This window comes from Carassius carassius, chromosome 10 (assembly GCF_963082965.1).
Source record: "Carassius carassius chromosome 10, fCarCar2.1, whole genome shotgun sequence".
Taxonomy (NCBI): Eukaryota; Metazoa; Chordata; class Actinopteri; order Cypriniformes; family Cyprinidae; genus Carassius; species Carassius carassius.
In genome coordinates, this window is record NC_081764.1 from 5542439 (window position 1) to 5552256 (window position 9818).

At 35.9% G+C, this 9818-nt stretch overlaps 1 protein-coding gene across 2 annotated transcripts in view; it reads right to left on the bottom strand.

Moving 5' to 3' along the window:
- Nucleotides 1-7698, bottom strand: part of LOC132151609 (polyhomeotic-like protein 2) — a 30608-nt gene extending 22910 nt beyond the window's left edge. Inside the window, exon 1 of one of the 2 annotated variants that reach the window (XM_059559826.1) lies at nucleotides 7573-7698. The gene's annotated coding sequence lies outside the window, so the exon portion shown is untranslated. Of the gene's footprint in view, nucleotides 1-7567 lie in introns of both variants that reach the window. The other variant, XM_059559825.1, reaches the window with a different exon arrangement.
- Nucleotides 7699-9818: the final 2120 nt, after the last annotated feature.

Sequence of the window (9818 nt, forward strand, 5' to 3'; positions counted from 1 at the left end):
CTAGCTCCGTTTTTGTAGTTGATCAGGAGAAATGTGAATTTTTCGTTGGATTTTAACTACTCGTTAGGCTAAGTAAGAATCTCAAAATTTATTTTTGTAGAGCTGAAAAAAAAAAAAAAATTGGCTATGTGCGTTTCTAGCAAATCATAATTTAAATCTTAATATTTTTCTTAGAAGCTCTAAATATGATTTATACGATTGTTTTGTCTTCTGCTTATCTTGTGTCCTTATTTGTAATTTGTGCCTTTTGCCTTTTGTCTGCCTTTGTAACTGAAGACCTAGAGAAATATAATTATTTATTCTATTTTAGCTAGTTGTTCAGTAAGAATATTATGTTAAAGTCATTGAGATTCATTAAAATTAAAATTAAAATTTAAGTGAACATGCTGAGCATTCGTAATATTTTTATTAGGCCTAATATTGAAGATGTCAATATGTTTTATTTGTATTTATTGTGTCTATAATTCCGTTTCTGTAACTGTGGAACTGTAAATAAATAAAAGGCGCAAGTTTGTCACGTCAATCGTAAGTTAACACGTGTGCAATATTTAGAGAATACAATATTAACAGAATATCTGTCAATAATGTATGAATAATGAACTTCTTATGTACTGTATATACTCCATTGTAACTTAAGATCCTGAGCAAGATGAATTGTTCGTTGTGAGTTTGATAAAATGTTTTAAGTTATAATTTGCTTATATGACAATTAAACAAGTTAAAATGAGTAAATCTTCAATACATATTTTATTCATAATTTAGAAATCTAGAAATGCTTAATCTGTGCATTTTTAGCATGTTTTGTGTGAAATCATGTTTATTTCGTCCATCAAAATTGTGTTGTCACTTTAATTGAGCATCAGGAGTGCAGCAAAAATAGACTCAGCGCCGAAACCCCCCGCTTCACTGCTGCTCACGCGACGCTCCTGCTGCCGGTGTGAATGCACTCATTGCTTAACAAGCACGCCGGAAAAAATATGCGCTGATCACGTGCCGCTCATGCTTGCAGTTAAGCTAATTTAATTTTGTAGTAAAGAAAAGTGTAATAATTAAAGGTACAATATGTAATATTGAGAGCTAGTGGTTGAAATGGGTGTTGCAGTCCAAATTCATAATATTGGAGAGAGTTGTTTTTCCCCACCCCCTCCTCCTTAGATGCTTACAAAAGTTTCCAGACTTAGAACATGCAACAGGAACAATCGCAATTGAAAATGGACGGTGATGAGCTTTACACTGTAAGTTGATGAGTTGATTTATCAGTGTTTATAATATTCCTTTGCTCATATAGATTTTTAGATGGATGACGATCTATGATCTCTGACACAATTTGTTTGCTTGCTGCCATGGCTGCAATACCCTAACCCAGGGTTCTGAAAAACTATTGGGTTAAGATAAGGTTAAAATAAAAAACAGACATTCCGACACAGAACAGACATTTCAAAGCAGAATAACAAACTGAAGCATTGTTTTCCAGAGAAACAAGTATGTGAACTTCTCAAGTTTCCTAAATATCTTTAAACATATTATGGCATTTTAATGCTTTAGTACAATCAAAAAATTACATACAGCACCTTTAATGGCAGTACTAAAAACAAAGACAAAGAAGAGACACCAAGCACACAGTGTTGGTTGATGAAGTATTGTGTGCTGATGAGGTTGCCTCTTAATAATCGGTGATTAGAGCATCACTTAGCAAACGGTAAAAACCTACGACTGCTGCGGCAATCACAATCAAACCACACACTCATGAAAAACAGACTGCATGTGTTACAGAAATTGATTAGGGTTTTGGGACCCGTTTAAATCGGGGCACAACAAAAGACCATTCTGAAGAGGCCTTACTAAATTGAAAATATACATCCAAGGGGGCCTATTTGACCTCGAAGGAGAAGATAAGAACAGCACTGTCCTGAAAAGTAAATTGAGGCACTTATTGTGTAATACCTCTGGGCTGTGTTATTCTGAAATGTTCTCTATTATGTAATATATTGATTGCACACAGACAGGCATGAATATCATTGATTGCCATCTACTTATTAGCATATAGATTAGCTTCTGGTGGGGCTGGATAAATTAAGGTGGAAGAAGGAAGTTAAGAGAAGGAATGAGTAGGATGAAAGAAGGTAGGCAAGGTGGAAACAGCATGAAGAGAAGGAACAGAGCAAAATGACTGCAAACAGCAGGATGGGAAAATTCTGTTTTTTTCTATTTTTTATAACAAGGGTCACAAGTAAAGTAAAGTAAAAATGCAATATATTTTAGTCTCCCATTCTGCTTTTTGGCATCATTGTTCAGTTCATTCATATTCTTTATGTTATCTATCACCTCCTTCTCTTGTGTTTTCATCATTTCCACATGTGCACCATCCATTCAGATAGGGATAGAAAGAATGAGAGTGAACAGAGAAAAAGACAAACTGTGAATATGGGATGAGACAGGAAAATCAAGACGGACAGCTGAGGAAGAGGCAGTAAACTGGGATGAGATGGGATGGGGGTGCTGCTGTCTGTCTGGTCTGAGTCTGATCCATATTAGTTACTCACTCAACCACTCAGCATGAAATGAGTGGGGGGCAGGGAAATGAGGCGGGGGTTGGCAGCCACGGGGAGGGGCGGAAGAGGGCGAGGACAGATGTGAGAGCATTGAGAGATGAAGGAATGCTGATTTCACAGTCTCTCACATCACTAAATTCGGACTAATTGAGCACATTTAATGAACTGCTGTAAAAGTCATAGTAAACCTCAGTCTGCCAGTGGTAACTAGTCTGGTAATGTTGGTAACAGTGCACTGGTGATCATTAGATAACCCATCAATGAGTTTTTTCCCCCCTCACTCTTTTGTCTCTTAAGAGTTTTTTATCAGCCTGCGTGTTGATTATTGGGTTCACTGACAATTGAAGATTTATATATAAACAATTTTTTTTATACATTTTTATACTATTTTATTATATTGTATTTTTATTGAGTCTTTTCAATTATTATTTATGATAATATAAAGTTCAATAAAATTATATATTCTTATTATTTTTTATATAGTTTTATTTGATTTATATTTTATATAATTTGTGCTTTTGTTCATAATTATTTTACAAACTTATTTATAAAAGTAGCATTTACATTTTCTACATTTCTTGATAATCTATTTTATTTAGATAACTTTAACTTTGAAAACCAGGCAATGAAAAAACGAAATGGTTTGAATTTTAGGGGGGGGGGGGGGGGATTAAACTGATGCCAATAGATTAACATAATGGATATGAAATAGTCGATTCTTACACCAAGTACAAATTGTACTGTTTAAATTTGCATCAGTCTGTATGCATTATGTTGCATTTTATTCAACTTCAGTTAATATTCTATTCATACAGTATACTGCTTTTTACAATACACATCGTTTCAGAGTAGCTTTACGGAAAATCATTATGTTAATGTTTATCATTTCTTAATATCTTCATGACTTATAGTCACATTTAGCAGATTAGAGTTTGCGCTAATATAGTTTATATTTTTAAGCAGTACAAACAATCAAGCCATTGACTGAACAATAAATCACAGCCATAGAAGTAAAGCTTTCCGGTGGGCTTTACTTGACTAATGGTAGTGTACAACAGTGAAAAGTTCCATCTTTTTCCATCTTGCTCTATTTTCTTTCTCCTCTGAGACTCATTTAATTGGTGTCCCATTCTGTGGCAGTAGAGCCACTACGGCCCCAGACAGACATTCCCAAGTGACTCTGTTTCCCTCAGCAGAGCCGCAGCATCAAATGCAGAGGAGATGGATTAACTCTCCCTAAGAAGGCTGTGAATATAGTACACTGATGATGACCACTAAGATGGGTTACCGAGGGGGCCCCTCATACTTATTAATGGGAAGGAGGATATGAATGTCAGTAATGAGCACCTCTGGAACCACAAACCTTATTATGATTGTAAAAAAAAAAAAAGAATAATAATGTTGGCATTGGTTGTTAGGCGTTCATTGATCTATTCTTTTATATAGCTAGTGTAGTTTTGGTTATTTATCTCCTTCATAAACACACCAGAATTTTAATTAAAGGTGCACTGACTACATATTAAGACCACATTACCAGCCAAATACTACTAACTTTGTCTTATTGAACATTTTTCCCTATTATTGTACATATCTGTAGTAATGAATTAAGTTGCATGCAAATTTTCTAATAATTCTAATAATTCTCTGCTTTCTACAGTAACTGAACATTTTTGCTTTTTCCTGATGTTGCATGTACATGCATGTTTCAGTGGTGAGAAATTGCACTTTTAGTAATAATAATTGCTCCAAAAGTTTCTCCAGGCAGCTCTTTTTAAAAGTCTTACTTTAGATGCCATTATTCATACCTTTGAATTCAAATCGTCCTGCCAAAAAAAAGTTGTTTGTGGAAAAACTGCACACTTTCTTTGTTACAAACTCTCAGCCAATTATTTTTGGCAAGAGTTTGAAAAATCAGCTCATGTTCTTTCTGTAGAACATTTGTTGTCTTAAGTGTCACAGTGCTACAAAGCAGAACAGCTCAATGGCTAGTCTGGAGAATGTAGACATCAGCACATGAACACCTCTGTCATTGATGCAGCCCACGGTGAACATCATGTGGACATGTCAGTAAGTCTGGGAGCACATAAATTATATTTCGACTTCTTTAAAGAGCAGGTCATATGGGTTTTCGTAGCTATCCTTTAATGTAAACAGTCTGCAAAATGCATGATAAATAAAGATATTGTATCTCACAAGAAAGAGTCGATTCTGAACCACCTTAACAAGTCGTCATATTTTTTAATCTTCTGCCTGTTACTTATATAGTATACATCCCAAGGTAACACATTTGCATAATCCCCGCCTGCCAGCAAAATACAAACACTCTGACTTGCCCACAAACACTTCAAGATAATGTGTTCACATCAGGTCGAGAAGACCTGTGTTTTCAGCCTCACGCCACATTCTAACACAGTTCCCACACGTGCACCTTAATTAAATACTAATAATGAATGACACGTGTGTGTGTTTTTATATTACAATATAACGAAACCGTCTGTCTTCAGAAAATTATCGATGCCATTTTCATTTCATCTTGCCTGTAATGCCTGAACAGTGTCTGTGAGCGCAGCACTTATTTGATTACAGCTGTTACCAGGGAAACCTATGTTTCCCCTCTACAAGCGCCTCCTGCTGGCAGAGAATGAATTTGCATATATATGCCGCTACAAATAGAGTTTAAGTCTGTGGGAAACACTGCTTCTGTTATGAATACTATTCAATGAATAACTCTAGAAGGTTTTTAAAAGCGCTTTAAAATTAAATATGTAGACTACACAGTTTGGATTAAATAAAAGTATAGCCAAATTAACTAGCATGTTTTTGTGTTTTGCTTTGGAACCGAAATTGGTACTAAGAAATGTGGATTTTTACTGGTATTGGTACCGAATACTGAAATTTTGGAAACACTAGTCCTGGGGCATAATGGTAGCTGAACAAATTCAGAGTTACAGGATTAGTTTTGAGTTGACAAAACCAAACCTCTCCAATCCGGCTTTGTTGGTACCATGATGCTGATCATCAACTTTCTTTGTCAAATCAGGCTTTGATCCTGAGTTTGTGGAGCGCGTGCACATGAATGTGTGACATCACTGGCGAACAGCCAATCGCAAGCCTTGCAACACAAAGCAAGTTGTGATTTACTTCTCGCGAGAGACCCAGCGAGATTCAAAACTACAGGTTAAAGGTTTTGCTAAAGGTTAAGAGATTGAAGAATACGACAAATTAAGGAGGACTAATAAAATAAATAATATTGCTCTATCAGTGCAGTGACAAGTGAAACTTGTTAACTTAGTTTATAAATTTGAAAATATATAGTGGTAGAGACCCGAACATGTAAGGTCAGATTTTTTTTTTTTTTTTAATAGTGCAATACTACAGTTTGATACTACAGCTTATTTATATTATACATGATCTGTATACATTCATATTTATTTAAAATAAACAAATTACAATAACTGTTAAACTAAAATTGCTTGTGTGTGTAAGATAAATAATAATAATATGAATCACAATAATTATATAAATCATAAAATGACTCAGTAATTATCATTAAAGACAGACTTCTTCTTTTTTTAGCATTAGTGACCTTTAATATGGAGCAACATAAACTGGAGGAGTGACTTTGTGTCAGACATGTGTCACCTCTCTCACATCTGATTGGTCCAGCTTCAGTTTGAGATCTCTAACCCAGAACATAATCTGCCCCGGAACAGGTTTGCCGTGGAGTGTAAGATACTATGGCAATGAATGCCGCTGAAAGCCAAGCCACTTACGTGGTACCTAAAGCCCAGGATTGGTGCAAACTAACCTGCAATTTACCTGGCTAGCCAGCTAATCTAGCTTCATGGTACATGAAGTCAGAACAACACTGTCCTCTGGAACTACAAACCTTATTATGATTGTAAAAACAGAATAATGATGTGTGCATTGGTTGTTAGGTGTTCATTAATTTATTCTTTCATATGGCTAGCCTTTATTTGTCTCCTTAATAAACACATCACCATTTAAATTCAAGGAGCACTGAGTAATTTATAATCTTTGTCTTTATTTAATTTGTTTAAATTAATGTATGAGATAATTCAAACTAATTATGTATTTACCGTGACAAAAAAAGGCCCAAACACACCTACCATAAAATAAGTAATCAAAATTATGTGAGTGTGTTTGGCAAAAGGCAAACAACCTGAACCAAGTGGCAGCATAATAATTCCATGAGGCAGAAGAGAATTTTACATGTTTGGGAATCTACAGATCAGAACATTCTGGATTTAATACGATGCAGAAGGTTTTTTTTTTTTTTCTTTGGTAGAGGATCTGGTTTGGATTTATTTGCACCTCTCATTCTAATCCTGCTTTGTTGTTATTTGGCTGAATCACCAACTTGGAAGTGCTAAAGAGAAAAGCAGTTTAAAAGTATGCACAATTCATGTACACAATCATCCAATTGCACTGTGGTCTGGTGCCCTCATTCACATGGTATCCATTCTAAATAATCTGGCCTAATGTGGGTCACATGGAATGCCAAGGGCACAGTGACCTGACCCTGACCCCAGACTCAACTCTTTCTGATGCACATACATACACTGTACTTGGCATGAAGGAAACTGACCTTCAAAGGAATATGCTTTAGATGGACTGCTTTGTAACCAATTCTTTATCATGGTGAAAAGGCTGATAATATTTCTACCATCCATTGGATTTGTAGTTAATATAATGTAAGTGATGTGTAATGCATTCAAGCTTATCTTTATACACAAGAATGGCAGGTTTTGTTAACGTAATAGGATTGCTGTCTAAATAATAGTGTCTATATAGGTTTGCCAACAGCAGGCCAATGCCCTCACATCCACATTGTTGTCCCTCGAGCTGTCAGATCTGGGCTGGCTGGCTTTGAAACAGGTCTGGAAGCATGCAGTAAGAAAGCAAACACATTCCCTCTCCCTAATTCCTTCCCTCCTAGTTTAAGAACCACGAAAAGGAAGGAATTTCACAACATGCACATAAATAATGCCTACCTTACACTTTGGCTTTGCCTTTCTTTCCTAGGTCTGGATTACGTCCTGCTTTCCTGCTATCCTACACCATTTCTGGGTTGTGTTTGTGCTGTAAGCTTTACCGCAGAGCAGAGAGAGAGAAAGTAGGGGGGGAATCTAGGCATTAGCATTCCAAAGGTCACATGTGACACAGCCTTGGCCAATCACAGGAAGGCATGCTTCCATGACTCTGCCCCTTCTTCTTAAATCCCTCCCCTGCTTCTTGTTCTGTCAGTCTATCTGCACCATGGCAACACAAAGAGCTTCTTGCTTGAAATGCATGCTGAAAAGTTTACTGATGCATGTGTATGAGCGATGCCTTCAATAATGATCTGTCTGCTTAAAATAATCTGCAGGTTAATTGTTTTACCTGTGAAAGCATAGCCATTTGTCAAATATATAATGTAATTGTTGACTTCTATATAAACGCAATGGGGTTTTAATGTATGCAAACATATTCAAATAATGGGGCATGAAGATCACAGTAAAACACAGTCCTCGGGGCCCTGGGGTTAAGCTGATTGGTTGAAATGCTAATTCTGAGTGTGTTGATTAGTCCAGAGGGTGATTTGCCTGAATGTCGGTGGTCATGTATTTGTTCCACATTATGGGGGAAGTGGAAGCCCCTGCAATATATAGATATATAGCATACCCATGTATTTGTGAATGCAAGGCTGCATAACTTTATTACCAAGAAATAAGGGACTTTTATACATTCATGTACCCAGAAATGCTTGTTTTCTCAAATTGTTTTCTAGAAACAGGAGAACTGCTCAGAACTCACAGCGACTGCTACCCTACCTCCTCAAGAGTTTTGGACCGACAAGCGCTGCTCATATTTTCTTAAGAAAATATGGAAATCTAGTTTATCTTTCAACAGTTATGATTTATCTTAAGGTAGAGCAGATGGATCCAAAAAAGTAGTTTATTTCACATAAAATTAATGTGAAGACTATTAGTAGTGTATTACATGCATTGTCTTTTTATCGTACTCTCGAAAATCTGTATTATATAGCGCAGCAATAATCTCACACACCTCCCTATCTAGCATCAGATGTCTGATATTCATAAATCTCTGTATGCATCATGAGGATTATTCTAAATAATTAATTTGCAATATGACTTATCTGGTTTGACCGGTACTTAATTATGTGGTCCCCAACAGTTCCCCTGATACTCCACTTCAAGACACAGTGACCCACAGCCTTAACCTGTTTTCCAGTAAAACACTAATTCCCAAACGCCCCACTGTGGAGAAGAAGAAGCATTCGGTGGTATATCACATTTCACCTGAGAGGTGGATTTCATAGCCGTCACCCTATAGAGCAATGGACCTCCAAATTGACATGAGCATCATATTATGTGGGCGTGTAATATAATATGCATAATTCATGGGCAAGAAGATGAAATATTTATGTGGAGTCCCTCTGTGCCGCTGATGTTCTGTTGTAACACAGAGAAATACCTGCAACAGTTCCTTTGATGTCCCCTGAGTATTTATCCACGGTATGATCCCGTATGGAATATAATAGGCTTTTAGTTTAGGAGAACTGGGATTTTAATTTGTTAATCAGATTTGTAAATTATTTTTTTATATATATTTTAAAATACTATTTGGTTGAACCTTTGCAAGCACAGGCTTGTTCTAGATACTTGATGTTAGGTCGGTATGTTGTCACCTCATTTGACCTCAAAGCAAAGAGGAAACGTAACATTAAATGAGTTCACAGCTAGAATCTGCCATTCACAATCTTGAATGGAAGTCCAGTTTATTTATAATAGAGCTTTTCGACACTGTAGGCTTTTTTACATTGGTATCGTTTTCTATATGTTGATTAAGGAAGGAGGCGTGTAGACTGGTGTGATATCAAAAGTAGGTCAGTGTTAGGAAATACGTAAACTATGCTATAGCCGCCATCTAGTGGTCATAATTAGATTTACTTTTTGAATATTGAGCTATTTTCATGAGATTGTTAGTTGAACTATTGATAGGCCTTTGCATGATTTTTTTTTTTTACAGTATAATGATTCTCATTTTTGCACAGAATGAAAAAAATAAATATACTACAAAATAGATATTGTTTAATTAAATTACTAATGTAGATAGATAGATAGACAGACAGACAGACAGACAGACAGATAGACAGATAGATAGATAGATAGATAGATAGATAGATAGATAGATAGATAGATAGATAGATAGATAGATAGATAGATAGATAGATAGATAGAT